This window comes from Chelonia mydas, chromosome 6, assembly GCF_015237465.2.
Source record: "Chelonia mydas isolate rCheMyd1 chromosome 6, rCheMyd1.pri.v2, whole genome shotgun sequence".
Lineage (NCBI taxonomy): Eukaryota > Metazoa > Chordata > Testudines > Cheloniidae > Chelonia > Chelonia mydas.
In genome coordinates this window covers 27,895,305-27,913,389 of record NC_051246.2, presented here as the reverse complement: position 1 = coordinate 27,913,389, position 18,085 = coordinate 27,895,305, and the positions used below count along the sequence as shown (strand labels likewise).

Sequence of the window (18,085 nt, the reverse complement as noted above, 5' to 3'; positions counted from 1 at the left end):
TTTATTTGAGCATAAGCTTTCGTGAGCTACAGCTCACTTATATCTCATGTGTGTATGTCTGAGTCACAAACAACCTAGATAAAGGACATTTTGCTGCTTATCTCAAATCTTACAGAGAGGGTTTGCTGTATTTTTATATGACACAAACTTTTCTTCCAGAGCAGGATACCCGATACCGATTTTCACCTTTTATTAGGAACCGGTGCCTGGGATATATATAGAGAGACCGTAAGAAAATACCCACAGAATAAACTTAAGCAACCATTGCACCTCCTTTCAATAGGGAACTGTGCCAAGAGTGGGTAGTCAGGGGTATTCATAAGGAATATACTGCATCACATGCTTGCTGTGTGTAGGAGTTGGAATCAGACCTTTCCATGTGTTCCCTCTATTGGCTGACCTATTGAAGTTAATCATTCATCTTACAGAGGGAGTCCAGTGTTTCTGAATTCTTATCTAAATGCTGGGAAGAGGACATCACTGATATAAAGAGAGATCTATTTCCCTTACATTTCACAATCCTTGTTCTTCAGATTACATGGAGCACAGGTATCACCCATCAGGCCCGTAGAAACATTCAGGGACAGATTCTCTACTGTTCTCCAGCCTCTGTGTGTGCTTTCATGACACACAGGTGCAGGAAAGCAGCCAGGGCCATCCAGCTGAGAAGTCCCCCAGCATAGGGGGAACTCTCAGTTAGTAAACAGCTAGCATATCCAACTCCTATAGGAGTTTACCTCCACCTCTGTATAGGGGGCCTACAACATAGCCAGTGTGTGCTCTGCTCTGTCAATCCCCAATTGGCCTATCATCCCCCAGGGAACATGGTCAGTTGGTGTAAGATAGAGTTGCCCCAGTACAGATGGTGCTGGGTAGATACACCGTGAGAATCTAGAACTACAACCAGCTCCCTGCCATTCCCACAGCTCTCGGTTGCCAGATGTAATAGCACCTGCCCTAGTAATTTAGGGGAGTTATGTGAAATCCTGGAAGCAGGGATTTTTGTACAGCTTTAGGGCTTCACCTCCTTCCGTGGGGAAAGTTTAGCTATCGAAATGTCACAGCAAAGACAGAAAGCAAGAAGTTCATTAACCAGCAGGAATAAACAAAGGACGCTGATCATCTACACTGATTATAAATCAAGCAGGAGAAAACAAAGGGCTAGATCCTCAACTGGTGAAAATCAGTCTAGCTCTGTAAAAGTCAATGGAGCTATGATGACATACACAACCTGAAGTGCTGGCCCATTGGGGCTGGTTACTTTGTTAACATTCTCAGTTGTATTTCATTTTTAGATGCATCTTTTGCATGCACCAAAATAAATAAGGGGACTGGATGGATACAGGACTGGTAATAGAATATGGAGCCGTTCACCTTTAGAACCAGGACAGGAGAGGCCAGCACCTGAAGGTTCTTTAGTGACTTTCATGAAATGAGTTGATGATCTCAATGCAATACCTAGTGAACATGTGTCCACCCATCAAAGCCACCACCGTCACCATTGCTAACCTGGCTGTCAGTCTCAGAAGAGAGGCCACAGATTGAATGAACATGGAAAATGAACTATCCCTTTGCTCCTAGAAGTGGTCCCTGTTAGTCCAATTTGAGGTACCTTAATGCTTAGAAGGAGCAAATGAGGAAGCTCCGATTGCTGGTGGTCATGCTGGATAAGCAGAGGAATTCAGTATGCATCGGATGAAGTGAGCTGTAGCTCACGAAAGCTCATGCTCAAATAAATTGGTTAGTCTCTAAGGTGCCACAAGTACTCCTTTTCTTCTTTCAGAGGAATTCTGTCATCCCAGCATGTTCCACCAGCTCTGTAACCAAGCAGGAGAGAGTAAGTTTGATTGAACTCTGAAGCTACTTTGGGGACCTTAGAAAAATCACTTCTGCCACGTTTCATTCACTATTGAAAACCATTTTTCATTCATCTGTTTAACCTGATGTCTGCTTTGATACTTGTGTGCTGTCAATCAAGGTGCCTGTCACAAAAGCACAGCGTTCTCCAAGAAGCTAGTGTGGAAGCTCTGACTTGGACTTTGGGGTATGGAGAAAGGGTTATGTGGAGAAGCATAGGTGTAAGAGAGCAAACCAAGGTGAAAGGCGTCTTGCAGACTATGGAAAAGCCAAAAACAACAGCAGATGGATCATGGCATGAGAACGGGAGATTGAAAGGAACTCTCTGCTGACCAATGGACAATACCATCCATTGGTCACCAGAGCACCAGATGCACAGCAAAGATTAACTCAACAAACTTTGGACAACTCACATGGTTAGTGCAAGCACAAGACAGGTACTAATTTGAGACATTTGTGAGCAGCATCGTGAGGTTTTTATCCAAGAGAGGAGAGAAGGTGTCTTGTGCTGATGACGTTGCTGCCCTCCTGGTGAGCCTAGGGTTGAGTTGATATAAGTAGCAGAGAGGTTCTCTAACCACATTTTATTTGAAATGACTGACCTTTGCCCTGATATTTCACTTTTTTTAGTCACCAACAGTTGTTTTGATACTTACCACTGTGATTGTGTCTAGGTCTCACTATTTGCCTTCTTATGTCTCTGCTATGGCCACAAGCCTTTTCCTCCACATACCGAATGCCATGCTCATCTGCAAATGCCAGGAGTGAAGCAGGAGAGATGCCAGCATATTAGTGACAGGGCAGGATTTGTAGCCTCTGTGGGAGAATCAACATAGCATAGAACCAGGACACATGCCCCTCTGTTTGAAATGCAATATCCACATGCCAGTATAGTCAGATTCAAGCTTCCAGCCTCTCTGGACAGTAGGTTCCATATATATGTCAATACACTAGTGCCAAGATTCAAGCTCACATTTTCCAGGTACAGGGGTAACCAGCGCACAGATTCAAGCGTGCAGCTAAGAAACATTCTGTGACTGTGATCGCTGAGAAGAGTAGCAGCTCTGAAAGGTGAACTTACAAAGCCCCACATTGGCTTCCCCATCTAGCATGACCATCCCAGAATATTCATCTTGGCACCGTGGCTCCATCACCAGCCTTTCAAATCTACAATAGCTTAGATGCCAAATCTTGCTAAGCAAAAGTCTAGTGACATGTGATGGTGTTACCTGATAGTAGGTCTTCATGCTACATTTAGCCAATGGAACTTTCCATCTGTCAAAGAGGATGTTTTATTTAGAAGCACTAATCTCCTGGGTTCATGTGGTACTATAAATATCAAGTCGTCACCGGTTCCCTTTCCATACAATGTTTTAGTAACTTACCTGCCATCTCAAACTACGAAGGCCCAAAGAAAAATGATCACTCAGCCGCCTACAGTCTTGAAACAAGAGTGTTTGGATGTTGAAAGGATCTTGAAAAACTGGTAAGGGTTCAGAGAAGAACTACAAGACTGATTCATGGCCTGGAAAGCACCTTGCAATGAGTGATTTAAGAAGCTCAGTCTATTTAGTTTATTTAATTTTTTTTAAAAAGGTCCAGAGGTGATCTTAGCAATTACAGGCCAGTAGGTCTAACTTCAGGATGGGGCAAATTGGTTAAAACTATAGACTCACAGACTTTAAGGCCAGAAGGGACCATCATGATCATCTAGTCCAGTGGTTTTTAAACTTTTTTCTGGCAACACAGTTGAAGACAATTTTGATGCCTGTGACCCAACAGAGCTGCGGACGAGGGGCGTAGGGTGTGGGAGGAGCTCAGGGCTGGGGCAGAGGGTTGGGGTGCGGGGGTGAGTGCTGCAGGGTGGGGCCAGGAATGAGGGGTTCAGGGTGTGGGAGGGGGCTCTGAGCTGGGACAGGCGGTTGGGGTGAGGGAGGGGGTCAGGGCTCTGGGCTGGGTTTGCAGGCTCTGGGATGGGGCTGGAGATGAGGGGTTTGGGGTGTAGGAGGGGGCTCCAGGTTTGGGGGGGCTCAGGGCTGGGGCAGGGGTTTGGGGCATGGGGTTACCTTGGGCAGCTCCCAGTCAGCGGTGCAGCAGGGGTACTAAGGCAGGCTTCCTGCCTATCCTGGCACCGCAGACCACGCTGCACCCCAGAAGCGGCCAGCAGCAGGTCCGGCTCCTAGGCAGAGGCGCGCAAGCAGTGCCCGCAGGCACATCCCCCCCCAGCTACCAGCCAAGGGGAGTGCGGAGCCTGTGCTTGGGGCAGGGGTAGTGCACGGAGCCCCAAAGCGCCTCCACCTAGGAGCCGGACCTGCTGCTGGCCCCTCTTCTGGGGCGCAGTGCAGTGTCAGAACAGCTAGGAACTAGCCTGCCTTAGTCGGGCAGCACCGCCGACGGGACTTTTAATGGCCCGGTCAGTGGCGCTGACCAGAGCTGCCACGACCCAGTGCCTTACTTTCCACGATCCAGTACTGGGTCACGACCCGCAGTTTGAAAACCACTGATCTAGTCTGTTCTCCTGCACATTGCAGGCCACAGAACCTCACCCACCCACTCCTGAAATAGACCCCTAACCTCCGGCTGAGCTACTGAAGTCCTCAACTCATGATTTAAAGACTTCAAGTTACAGAGAATCCACCATTTACACTAGTTTAAAGCTGCAAGTGACCCAGGTGGGTTTTCCTGCAGAGGAAAGAAAAAAAAAAAATCCCAGGATCTCTGCCAATCTGATCTGAGAGAAAATTCCCTCCTGATCCAAATATGTCAGTCAGTTAGACCCTGAACATGTGAGCAAGACCCACCAGCAAGACACCTGGGAAAGAATTCACTGTAGTCACTCAGAGCCTTTCCCATCTAGCGTCCCATCACTGGCTATTGAAGATATTTGCTGCTATTTGTCGCAGTTTGGCTACATGCCATTGTAGGCAGTAAAGAACAGACTTATCAGACACATAGATGAACACAATTTGTTGAGGAAGAGTCAAAATGGCTTTTGTAAAGGGAAATCATGCCTCACCAATCTATTAGAATTCACTGATGGGGTCAACAAACCTGTGGACAAAGGTGATCCAGTAGATTTGGACTTTTCTTAAGGACCTTTTCAAAGGCTTTCTGAAAGTAAGCACTCATGAGATAAGAGGGAAAGTCCACTCATGGATCAATAACTGGTTAAAAGACAGGAAACAAAGGGTAAGAATAAATTGTCAGTTTTCAGAATGGAGAGAGGTAAATAATGGTGAACCCTATGGATGTGTACTGGGACCAGTGTTGTTCAACATATTCAGAAATCATCTGGAAAAAGAGGTAAAGAGTAAAGTAAAGTAAAGTAAATACAAAATTACTCAAATATTTAAAGCCGAAGCAGACTGTGAAGAATTACAAAGGGATCTCACAAAACTCAGTGACTGGACAAAAAAATGGCAGATGAAATTAAATGGTGATAAATGCAAAGTAATGTACATTAGAAAAAATAATCACAACTATATATAAAAAACGATGGGGTCTAAATTAGCTGTTCCCGCTCAAGAAAGATCTTGGAGTCATCCTGGAGAGTTCTCTGCAAACGTCTGCTCAATGTGCAGCCACAGTCAAAAAAACGAACAGAACGTTAGGAACCATTAGGAAAGGGATAGATAACAAGACCCTAAATATCATGATTCAACTCTATATAAATCCATGGTACGCCTACACCTTGAATACTGCGTGCAGTTCTGGTCATCCCGTCTCAAAAAAGATACATTAGAATTGGAAAAAAGTACAGAGAAGAAGAACAAAAATTATTAAGGGTGTGGAACAGCTTCCCTCTGAGGAGAGATTTAAAAGACTGGGACTTTTCAGTTTGGAAAAGAGACGACTAAGGGGCGGAGGGGGGGAAGGATATGATAGAGGTCATGAATGGTGTGAAGAAAGTGAGTGTTACTTACTCCTTCACATAACACAAGAACCAGGGGCCACCCAGTGAAATTAATAGGCAGCAGATTTAAAACAAACAAAAGGAAGTACCTCACACAACACATGGTCAACCTGTGAAACTCGTTGCCAGGCGATGTTGTGAAGGCCAAAACTATAACGGGGTCCAAAAAGAATTAGATAAATTCATGGAGGATACATCCATCAATAGCTATTAGCCAAGATGGTCAGGGATGCAACCCCATGTTCTGGGTGTTCCTAGCCTCTGACTACAGAAGCTGGGAATGGATGACAGAAGAAAGATCATTCAATGATTGCTTGTTCTGTTCATTCCCTCTGAAGAACCAGGCATTGGCCACTGTCAGAAGACAGGACACTAGGCTAGATGGACCACTGGTCTGACCCAGAATCTCCGATCTTATATAAGACACTATTAAGAAGAAATTTGATCACAGTCTCTGAGTTCCCACACTGGGAGAAGATCTCTGATATTAGAGGGCTTTTTAATATAGCAGATAAAGGTGTTACAAGATCCACCAGCTGGAAATTGAAGTCAAGTTGAAATTCAAAATGGAAATAGGATGACATACATTTTTAATAATTAAGGTAATTAACCATTGGATGTGGTAAATTCTCTAACACTTGGCGTCTTTACATCAAAGCTGGATGTCTTTCCAAAAGATGTACTCTAAGTTCGACCATAAGTCATTTGATTCAATGCAGGAATCACAGGGTGAAACTCTATGGCCTGTGTTATGCAGGTAGTCATATAAGATCTTTGTAGCCTTAAAATCCATGAGCCAGATCCTCAGCATAGGTCTATTTACTTCAGTGAAGCTATGCGGATTTATATCAGCTGAAGATCTGGATCTGTGCATCTACAAATTGATCACTACAACCCAGTGTTAAGCATGAATGCCAGGCAACCTACAGGAAGAATGTTAGATCCAATTTCTAAAACATCATCCTATGTAAACCAGAGATAAGGATCAAAAGTTGAAGGATCAGCAGTGGAATAGCCATTCAGGGGTATTCTCACATTCCAGCCAGTGCTGAGTGACTGGCAAACTTCCAGCCATCTTGATGTTTCAGTTTGGAATGGAAAGGTCACATACTTGTCTGAAGCTTATCCAAACTTCTTTGGTGTAGAAATCAGACTTGAAACTTGCAAGGGATGCTTTGTTCAAACTGGGCCTAATCCGGTTCCCATTGAAGTCAATGCCATAACTCTCTTAAATCTTGGACTTGACGCTTAATAGTTGCTGGTTTTATTAAAACCAGAAATAACACAGAGACAGACTTCATTACTGCTACTTCTGGACAAAACCTGGCAGTGCAGAGTTCTGCAACATTAAGAAGATGGACATCAACTAGAATTACCCAAGGTTTTTACAAACTTCATAAAACATCTGATTACACTGTGGGATGAAGAGTTGTTTTCATTCTTGTGTAATCTGTAACCACTCATGCATGCATGCCAGAGACCTGGATTGGAGTGACAAGTTTTTTGTCTTTTACCCTGTTATTTAAGGAAAGAAAATAAAGTTTAAACTGTTTAACATTGCAAATCCTCCATCACTTGGAGTTTTTAAACAAAGACTGGATGTCTTCCTGAAAGATATGCTCTAGCTCAAACACCGCACAACTATTCATATAACCATTAGTGAACTCAAGGCAAGATTCGCTGGGTGAAATTCTAGACCCTGTGTAACCCAGGTGGTCAGACTAGATGACAGTGGTCTCTTCTAGCCTTAAATTCTATGAATTCTTTATTATATATATTTTTGGCCAACGTCAGGCCCACTCTTTATACAGCTAGGGGAAAAAAGTTTATTCCAGTGGTACTTCGATTCTTAGACCCAACAAAAGAGGATGATATGTCAGTATACTTGCACTGAGAGCGTTCAAAACACTTATCCAGAACTATTTCAATATCTGTGGGAGTTCCACTAATATTTCCAAGGAGGAAAACCTGACATTCAGACCAAATTTTCAGACACCGGCTTCCATTTCCAGAGGGGACAAGGTACAAGTGCAATTTAAAAAGAAAATAAAAACCACCACAATTAATTTAACTTAGAAATCTACCTAATTCCCCTGCTTCTGGCTGTTCACTAATGGCCTGATCCAAAGCCTATTGAAGCCAGTGGGACTCTGTCCATTTCAAGGGACTTTCAATCAGACTCTTCACTATGTAAATTGTGGGCATGCATAAGTGCAATCACAAATCTGCACCTACAATTATTTTACAGCTAGAAACAGAAGCTAGTTCAAATCCAGCCTTCAACCTTTAAACAGAGCAAGCCCTGGAAATAGTGAATACTTGAGGATTTTCTCAAATTATTTTCATCAGCTTTTTAGTCTGTCATTTTATACACTGCTGTGAAGGCTGAAACTAAAACATGTTTCAGTGTTATTGTTATTTTAGCATTGCTCACCAAAAGTGCCAGACGTTGTGTGTCGATTTGTTTCAAGAAAGTGGCACTGAAGTGGGCTAGTTTTAGTAAAAGAAGTGATCCCTATTCTTTTCATTACAACCACTGGCTCAGTCCAGAGTTCAGATCTGGACAGCTCAAATTCAGGGTGTGGCATTCAGAAGCTAGGGTTTGATTCAAGCCTCGCCTGACAGCATTCTAGGGGAATGTTGCTTGGAATTGTTAAAGCAACACAAGAGAAGGGAGGATGGTCTTGCAGTTAAGGCGCTGGACTAAGGCCCGAGCCATCTCAATTCAGCTCCCAGTTCCAGCACAGATTGCCTGTATGACTTCAAGCAAATGGGTTAATCTGTGCCTCAGTTCCCCCTTTATAAAAAGGGGATACTACTTTGCTACATCACAGGGGTCATGAGGATAAATTCATTAATGTCTGGGAGGGTCTCAGCTGCTACAGTGACAAAGGCTATATTAACATCTAGATAAATGGGGAGCAGTTTCATTTTATGAAACAGAGGTAAATGTGACAGAAGGGCCCATTCAGTCACCCTTACTCCAATAGACATCAGTGGGGACCAGTCACCGCCTATGGTACTAGACAACATGAGTAAGGGTAGCAGACTCTATACCTAAAGCAGTGAAAATGGGCCAACAACTCAGAAGAGGAGCTGTTCTGGCCCCCATCCAAGCACTCTTGAAATTACAGCCAGACAGAATGTGCCCAATGGGCCTGCTTCTTGTCGGGATTTTCTTTGGGGGAACGGGTGTTGTGTGCAGGGGTGAGATGTGAGGAGGAGAGTGCAGAAAGTGTTGGGGCATTCTTTGCTCTGATGCTAACAGTACCACATCTCCCACCCTGCTTCCATTCACTCGCTACTGAACAGGTCTGGCAGCCTTAGGCAGCTTCTTGGGCCTCGCTGAGTTTCACATCAGGATCTCATAGAACATTAAAGGCCCCATCTGCCTTCAAGTCCTTTGCCTACTTAATGATCTTGGCAGCTGGCTTCCACAACTACCAATGCTAGCTACATGTCCATACTGCAGCCCCAGGGAAAGGAATTCTAGCGAGTATGAAAGTTAAATGAAGTACGGAAAAAATTCCCAGTTTCAGGTAGTTCCTGAAAGCAACCGGAGAGTATTCAGGCCCAATTTCTCCTGGGTCTTCTCTCTCTCCCCCAATCACTAGAGACAGAAATGCTCTAGAGGAAGCCGTAACCCACACACCTCCTGGGTGTGGTGTTCTGTCCCATCTAGTAGCACTGAGACCACTTGTGAGAGAATGCCCCACTTGTAATGCTGACAGACCCCAGGCGTCAGCTGGCAAGATCAAACCTGGGGCCTCTGGAGCTTAGTGCATGAGCCTCTACTGCATGAGCTAAATGCCATTTGGCTTTTAGCTCATGTGGTAGAGGCTCATGCACTAAGCTCCAGAGGTCCCTGGTTTGATCCTGCCTGCTGACAACTCTGGTCTGTTGGCGTTACAAGTAGGACAGAACACCACCCCCAGAAGAGTGGGGGTTACAGAAGTAGCTATGAAATCTGTTCATTCCTCCATTAAAGTCAGCACCTGGACTATGACCGTTGTTTCTACTGAGACCAGTTGTGACTTGACCCAAGACTCCACGGCCCAGATTCACAGACGTAATTGGGCACTAACTTCCAATGATCCCAGTGGGAGTTAGTACCTTTGTGAATCTGGGCCCAAGTGTGGGGGAGGGAAGGTGAATATGCCAGACAGTAACTCTTACTAAAGAGAGCCCATGTCACACAGATATTGTTCAGTGTTTTGCTATGAAAGCCATGGTGTTGGCACATAAAAAGAGGTCTCCCTTCTTCCCTACCCCTCCAAAATAGAATTGAATGTTGGGCAAGGTGCCAGCTTGAGATTCCTAGAGATAAATTCAGTGCTCTGATGAAAGCAGCATCTTAATTCTGAGCTTTATTAAAAGGATAAGGGTGTGTTGGGGCAGAGGCCTTCTCCAGATTAAAAAAAAGTTTTGGCTAAGACAATGCTGGAAAGACTTCTAGTTTCAGACTTCTATGGAGGTACTGAAAACAGACAACATAATTGAATAGGAGACTAGCCTTTCCCCAACCGTTATTGGATAGCATGGGCAAGGATAGCACTGCATGGCTTCTGCCTGTACATGCAGAGGGTGGTACGACTGCTAAGGCTGATTAGTTGTGGCATAGTGGCCTTTGTAGTGGGTTTGGCAACTTTGGAACCATCTGAAGACAAATACCCACAGCCAGGGCATTTACCTTTATCAGCCTCATTCTGTCCCTTCAGTGCGGCTTTGGCTTCCTGTGAAGTGATGCCACTGGTTCGCTAACCTAGAGCTGCGTGCCCAACACTTTCCAAAATTAGATTCGGTGTAAAATTTTTGCATTTCAGCCAAAGAACCGATTGTGACCGTCTCTATGGACTGAGATAACCGGCTTTGCTTTCTGCTCCTTCTAGAGGTCTAGTTTTTAAGAAAGCAATTCTCTATGCTACAGCCACCATCTTTTATCCACTCCCTAAGTAGGATCTGATCATTTTACTCACCCGATTCCCCACGACCGGTGAAAGTCAAATTCTCCTACCACAGAAAACTTAAGTGGCAGGATCTTTTCCTAAACTCTCTAGTATCTGCTGGGCTCCTGCTCTCTTCATTTCAGAAAAGCTGGGAAATTTTGCTTCCCCCAACATGTTGCTGTAGCCGGACGGGCAGAGACATTGGAAACAACTTTATTGTATGAACCGGACCATTTTGACCATTAGTGAAACTCTCAGAGCCACAACTGTTACAATATCTTCCTCAGACATTTTATTAAATGCTCACACACACAAAAGTAAATCCAGGACAGAATCAATTAAAGCAGTAAGCAAACTGAGGGATGAGAGAGGCCCCATAAGACAGGGATTCCTATCTGAGGATAACAGAAGCAAGTTGCAGGGGGAAGAACAGAAACATTTTTAATGAGAGGAGATCAGGGATGTGCCAAAGACTGTGGGCTAGAGAACATGAAGGAGTTAACAAATTGACCCGGGAGAGTTAGTTTTCAGGGACTGGGAGCAAACCAAATCCTGTCGGGTTACTGTGGAGATCTGAGGTTTACTAATCTTCAAGGGCTCTTCCCACCCCTACAAGCAGCCCCTACCTCCCCAGAACACCCTTCTACCTAGGCAGCGCCAATGGGTGAAAAGTGGTGAAGATGGCTGGTTTCCGACCTGCACCAACACAGTCCACACACAGGAGCATAGGCCAAAGTTTGCTGATGCACTTTGACAGGAATACTTGACACAGCTCCACTGGGGCTCATGTTAAAAAGATTATCTCAGAGGGTTTGAGTATGCAGCAAATAGAAAAGGAACCCTCAGACTCATCAGCAGAGACCAAAAGGTAAGAGCTAGTGCATGGGCTCAAACCCAAAGTCTGGGCTGCCACTGTTCACATGGGACAGTCAGGGTCTGGAAGAGATTGGCACTGTGATGGACAGGTGAAGGGACCACCTCAGTATGGAAACAGCTGTAGAATTCAAAAAGTCTGGATTAGAATCTTGTATTCCGCTGGCATAGACTAACCTGGCCTGGAGAGGGTCAGTCATAGGTTTTCCCCACTTCGTATTAAAGTTCACAGCAGAAGAGGCACAGGTGAAGAGATGGAAAAAAAAACAGGTGGTAAGTTTTCCCCACTCACAGAAGAACATGGTGGTTCTTTGATACCTATGACATGGTCTAGGTTGCCAGTACAGTTGTGGCTCCACCGGATTATGGAGGCCAGAGTAGAGGTGGTTCTAAGAATCAGTCCACCAACCTCATCTGTTGAGCATTCCCACCATACCCATTAATCTTTTTCTGTTCAGCTTTATCCCTCCTACCCCGAAAGAGTTAGTAGCTGGAGGTTTTTCAATGGTTATTGAGATGCCTTCTACCCCCTGCTTGATTAGGCAAGTTGGCAGATCCTTCTCTTCATGTGTTCGAGAGATTAGAGAGGGCCGAAGTAATGGCCTCCCATCTCCAGCATGGAAACAAAAGGGCCCAGAGGAGCCAAATACAAAACAGCAAAGAGTCATTTAGAAAGTTAAAGGGAGGAACAATAGCCAGCTGATTATGTTCCTTTCATCCACACGAAAGCAGCGTGGGGTGATACTCCCACTCGAGGATACAGCCAGGCTGTTCTGGAGCAGAGAGAAGTTGCCTGCCAGGGACTGGGAGAAAGACATCCTTCAGTGATCTCCCTTATAGCAGAGGAAGCATCAGCGTTGAGTACAGGGTTGCATCTAGTCAGGACCAAGCTCTGCTGTAAAAGAAAAACAAAACAAAGGACAAACTTAGTGAGAGTGATAATCTGGGCTACAGATAGTCAGCCCAAGATGCTCCCTCCCACCCGTATTTTTTGAGTGTTCCTCCTGGGTTTACAGCCCCTATACCGTGGCTCAACCTGTGTACAGGAGCTGCTTGCAACTCAGAATGGGAGCCTAGAATGTCTGAGAAGACATCAAATCACTCTCAAGGCCTCTGGATTCTGCTGCTCTGTTACTGTGACATGAGGCGATTGGCAACAAGCAGGAGACCGGACATAGCAGCAAGGGTCCTGAACAGGTCATGATACCCTGGCAGAGAGAGAGGTGCGTTTCAATGCAGTCAGCTCGTCCCTAGGAGTCATTGTTTAGATGCTAGAGGTGATGCTGCCCCAGTCTTCCCCTCTGAGCCCAAGAAAAATACTAAAGCAAAGCTTTCTTTCCCTTGGCGACCAGCTGCAGCAACATAGGTATCAAGTTCCCTCAGCTCATTCTTCCACACAGAACAGCCGATTCTGTGCCATCACTCCAGCATCCCAAATTACTTCTCCATCTTGAAGTTAATGACTCTTCCACATGGATACTTCCCCTGTTTAAAGGTCAACCTAGAGACTAAGTTTGATTAAAGCGTCTCTCTAAGCACAGTAGAGCAGCATAAGAGGGATCCCAAGACCAGGCAGGTTTCAGGTTGTGCATCAGCATGAAGAACATACTTAACACTAAGAATCCCATGGGATTCTTAGTCTCATTTCACTTGCTTTTCCTGAAGCTTCACAAGCTATTTGGGTTCTTTGAGAAGTTCATTCCCCCTCAATTTTATAATGAATCCCTTTTAAATATCCACTGCAGTCAATAAGACCAAGTAAAGCAATGCATCTTTCTTTGCTCTGCTATTGTTCCAATAACCAACACTGTCAGGGGTGAGGGGAGGAATTCCTACTGAGAGGACAGATTGCTCCAGGAGAGAGCTCTCCAGAAAGCATGCAGAACTCTGAGGGGGAGACACAGAAGGTAGCTCTCATGACAAAAACATGTTGTTGTACCCCACCCCGACCAAAAAAAAAAAAAAAAAAAAAAAATATGAAACTGAAAGGCGGCAAATTTGAAAGTGATGAAAGGTATCACTCCCACTCTGCCAGAAGCCATCTGTGGAATCCATTGCCTCATGGCATCACTGAGACCAAGGATTTGGTGGGATTAAAAAAAGATTGGACATTTACATAGATTAACAAGAATATTTAGAGTTATAATAGCAAGGATCTTTTTTTTAAAAAAAAATCAAGCGCATTGGAAGAGATGAACCCAGATGCTTCAGTATATAATAAGCCAGCTTCTAACTATTGAGAGTAAGACTTTCACACTGGACTGATTACCTCCCAGCTGCGGGGAACTTGGCATCTTCCTCTGAAACAGCTGCAAGCATTAGACAGATACAGGACTAGATGAGGCACTGCTTGCATCCAATGTAGCAATTCCTATGGCCTAGACGTCACTTTCGGGGGTTGGGGCATAGGGAAAGTCGTCAACTCTACCATGAGGTGTCACGCTATTGGGAGGGAGAGGTGTTTCCACCTGCCTCCTTTTGCTTAGATCAGTTTGTTTTGTACAGCTACACAAAACAAAGGCTGGTACCTGTCCCCCTCCACATCACAAGCCATTAAAAGCTAAAGTGGCATTTTGATTCCTTTTTGGAGAGTGGTGACACTTGTGTCATTTATAAAGCGATGCTTCAAACAAAAGCTTTATAGCTTCAGATTCAGTGACTGGCACCAGGAAACATAAGAGCCCCAAGTCAGTCTAAACAGCAAGAAAGGCCTCTGTTTTTAGCACAGCAGGCAAGGTTTTAGCCAGCGAGAGGTCTGTCTACTGCTGGCCATAAGAAGATTTTTTTTATTATACATATATATAAAAAACGACCTGCCCATAGCTACACTCCAGATATTCCCTAGATGTAGAGTGTTTTGCTCAAAGCAGGTTTAACGAAGGGTGCCTAGGAGGCCCTGCCTGCATAAAAGCGATTTGCAGTGGTGTAACTACGTGGATACAAAAGGGGTGCAAACCTCTTATATAGTCTTAGGATTCCCCTGCTCACATACACCTACAAGCAAGCTAGATTGCGCGGCTATCTATGCTCAGCCATGGTGGCATAGGTTGCAGCAGCAATGGCACAGATGTGCTGAGCCCATCCCCACAAGTTTCAGGCAGATTTGTACACAGCACTATTCAGCCAGTGCTGCTACCCAGTGCTCCTGCTGCTACGCTGCCATTTAAGCGTATCCACACAAGGGAAATCACATCCCTAGCTCATCGCGTAGCTGTAGCCAGACGCAGGTCTCTGACGCAAAGTTGGGCATACCCTACTGCACCTTGCGCTAGTAAGTTACCAGAGCCAACTGCACCAGAGTAAATCCACTTTACGCTGGTGCAGCATAGCTCAAGGAGGAGCTTACACTCATGTAATGACAGCAATGTAGCGACACTTGTGCAAAGCCTAAGTCAGGCGTTTTGAGGTCTTTCAGACCCCCCAACGCTGGGGATGTGTGGTAGGTTTGGTGTAATGAGGACTGTTGGAATTGCAAGCTATCACTTTAGGAGCTGGGAGGAGGCTTCTCTGATCTTGCTTGCAGGTTACAGGGCTCCATAGCCAAGTGTTCCAGCAGAGTCAGCAGCCAGCCAGTCTACGGGAAGGTGGGGTAAGTTGTGCCTCTTTGCCTTAGGGAGCTCCGTCTCGGTTTTGGGCATTCTGAATTCTAACAAAATAGTGTTCTGGTGCAACCTTCCAGCAGGAGAATCTGTTCTATCCAAGTTGTGTGTGTATGCTGTGAAACAGAACAATGGGGAAGGGATTTCTAGCCCTCTTCGGTCAAATGAGTTTCACACGTAAGAGCTGCTCTTGGAATAGAGCTACGCCTAATTCTAGCCTTTGCTTAAAAGTGATCAGCTGCTTCAAATGTCCAGCAGTTGCCATCTAACATACACAAGTCCCCTTCAAGGCTTCCTCACAAAATGCTATGTGGCTTGTGTGTGGGCACACACACAAAGCAATTGCCTTTTGCCTATGCCAACGAGCCACGACACCCTTTACAGCCTGGAGAACAGCTCCAGCTGTGCAATGAAAATATTTCCTCCTGAGATTTTGCTGGAATTAGGGTGGCAACTGGAACCTGTGGGGAAGTAGAGAGCCTTTAACTTTAGAAAAAAGAAAAGGAGTACTTGTGGCACCTTAGAGACTAACCAATTTATTTGAGCATGAGCTTTCGTGAGCTACAGCTCACTTCATCGGATGCATACTGTGGAAAGTGTAGAAGATCTTTTTATACACACAAAGCATGAAAAAATACCTCCCCCCACCCCACTCTCCTGCTGGTAATAGCTTATCTAAAGTGATCACTCTCCTTGTAAGTTTGTAAGGAGAGTGATCACTTTAGATAAGCTATTACCAGCAGGAGAGTGGGGTGGGGGGAGGTATTTTTTCATGCTTTGTGTGTCTAAAAAGATCTTCATCGGATGCATACTGTGGAAAGTGTAGAAGTGAGCTGTAGCTCACGAAAGCTTATGCTCAAATAAATTGGTTAGTCTCTAAGGTGCCACAAGTACTCCTTTTCTTTTTGCGAATACAGACTAACATGGCTGTTACTCTGAAACCTTTAACTTTAGAGTTTGCTTTAGCCCTCCCTTTTCTTCACCACTCCGCCTGCCAGGAATTTCTGTAGCAAGCAAGCAAAAGGCCAGCCTCCCAGCAGGAGTAGTTAGCCAGTGCTGAAAGACAGATTGCAAACGCAGCCAAAGGCTGTTTAAGCCTCATGTGCATTGAAGTGGAAACATCTGTTCTACCCATCAAAAGGTTTTGCTCAGAGTAGTTTACAAGTGAACTAAGGCTTGCACCTCTAGAAACACTGATGCAGCATACTGCATTACCTTCCTCAAAGGCCGGGACCAGGTGAGTTAGAACTATGGCCCAAAACTAGAATTTTACCTACCACAAACAAGAAAGAAGCTGGAATGAGCTTGGCAGTTGCCAAAAAGGCGCAGAGCACCTGACAGCCCCTATGAACGCTCCCAGCCTCCTCCCGCTCATTCCTTCTTTCAGGATACTTGACACCATCCAGCAGTGGGAGCTGACAGATTCATTCACTTGTGCCTCACTTCTTAGCCAAGCCAGCTCAGCAACTGTGAAGCTGGCAATAACTGGAGGAAAAAAGTTTAATCTGCGACACTTGGGAGCTGAAGTCTGTCAGGGAGAGATGGATGGAATAAGCCAGGTGCTCACCCTCACTCCCTACCCCAGCAATGGGAGTGGAGATAAACAAGGCACGACCCACTTGTACTCACCCAGCGGCAGGTCAGGCAGCGCTCCGGGTCTTCAGCAGCGGGTCCTTCACACGCTCCGGTCTTTGGCGGCATTTTGGTGGCGAGGGGTCCTTCAGTGCTGCCGAAGACCGGAGAGAGTGAAGGACCCACCTCTGAAGCCCTGGAGCGCTGCCTGACCCGTGCTGCGGGGTGAGTAAAAATTAAAAAAAGGCACCACTTCTGCTCAGTGGGAGAGCAGCTGCTGCCCTGCTTCCCACCTAGCTAGGCTACTGCCCTGCATAGATTTCCCAGTCTTTGCTCAGATCATGCGGCTACCTCTACTGGTAATCTCTACACAAAGCAGCTATAATCGGTCATGAAGAACTTCTTTGGTTTCTAGACAGGGTCACAGAAGTTGCAGCCCAGGGTGAGAATGGGAAGAGAGCTGGGGCAGTGGAGGTTCACACAGCTTAGGGCATTGCCAGCCTCCGGGGTAGGGTGACCAGATGTCCCGATTTTTGGGTGTCTCTCTTACATAGGCTCCTATTACACCGCCCCCCGTCCAGATTTTTCACATTTGCTGTCCAGTCACCCGACTCCGGCAGTGCCTGGGTGTACTCTAGGGGAAACTCAAAAACAATTTTTGTAGACATGGTTCCAGCTGCAGAGTTCAGACTGGGATTTCAGACAGCTCAGAGCAAGGGGTCTTATTTGATGCAGAGCTGAAGGAACAAGCAATACCATCTGACCTAAAGGCCAAATTAGAGCTAATTTTTATTGTTGGGTTGTGGGAGTAGGAAGGAAAATGCATTTTAGTGTTTGAGGCAGCAAGGGACTTGCTAGCATCAGGCAGCGTGAGGACAGATGCTTAGCAAGCTTCTAGCCATAGGTCTTGGAACAAGGGTGGTGCTGCACTCCCAGCTTGAAATGGTTTCCATCATACACAGGGTTTACAGTTTGGTTCAATGGCTCTCAGCAGCCCCACCATAAAAATTGTTCCAGCACCCCTGCTTCTAACAGTCTACTAACATCTCAAATCCTGACCCATAACCCTAAACTGGTGGTCACTCATACCCTTTTGTTGTGTGCGAGTGATGTGGAGAAATATCGATTAGACACTGGTTGTATTGAGAGGGCGAGGGTAAAAGCACCAGTACGATGTTCCTCCCTCTCCCAAATAAAGCCTTGCTTCTGAAACAGACCAGACACCTCTGGGACAGCACTCAGAAGTTCTACAGACAGATGTTTGGCAGCAGACCCATCTTTGTGGCCCCATGGCATGTGCGAACAGTGCAGCAGCATGCACAGGG

The 18,085-nt window shown here is 45.5% G+C and overlaps 2 protein-coding genes across 7 annotated transcripts in view; one reads left to right on the top strand and one right to left on the bottom strand.

Moving 5' to 3' along the window:
* Positions 1 to 18,085, top strand: part of LOC119566396 (proline-rich protein 33) — a 30,811-nt gene that overhangs the window by 4,026 nt on the left and 8,700 nt on the right. The window lies entirely within an intron of this gene.
* Positions 10,986 to 18,085, bottom strand: part of LSP1 (lymphocyte specific protein 1) — an 83,065-nt gene continuing 75,965 nt past the window's right edge. For 4 of the 6 annotated variants that reach the window (XM_007062968.4, XM_043548222.1, XM_027825417.3 and 1 more), the window contains one exon: positions 10,986 to 12,484. The gene's annotated coding sequence lies outside the window, so the exon portion shown is untranslated. The remainder of the gene's footprint in view (positions 12,485 to 18,085) is intronic. The other 2 variants (XM_037899629.2, XM_043548221.1) reach the window with 1 other exon arrangement.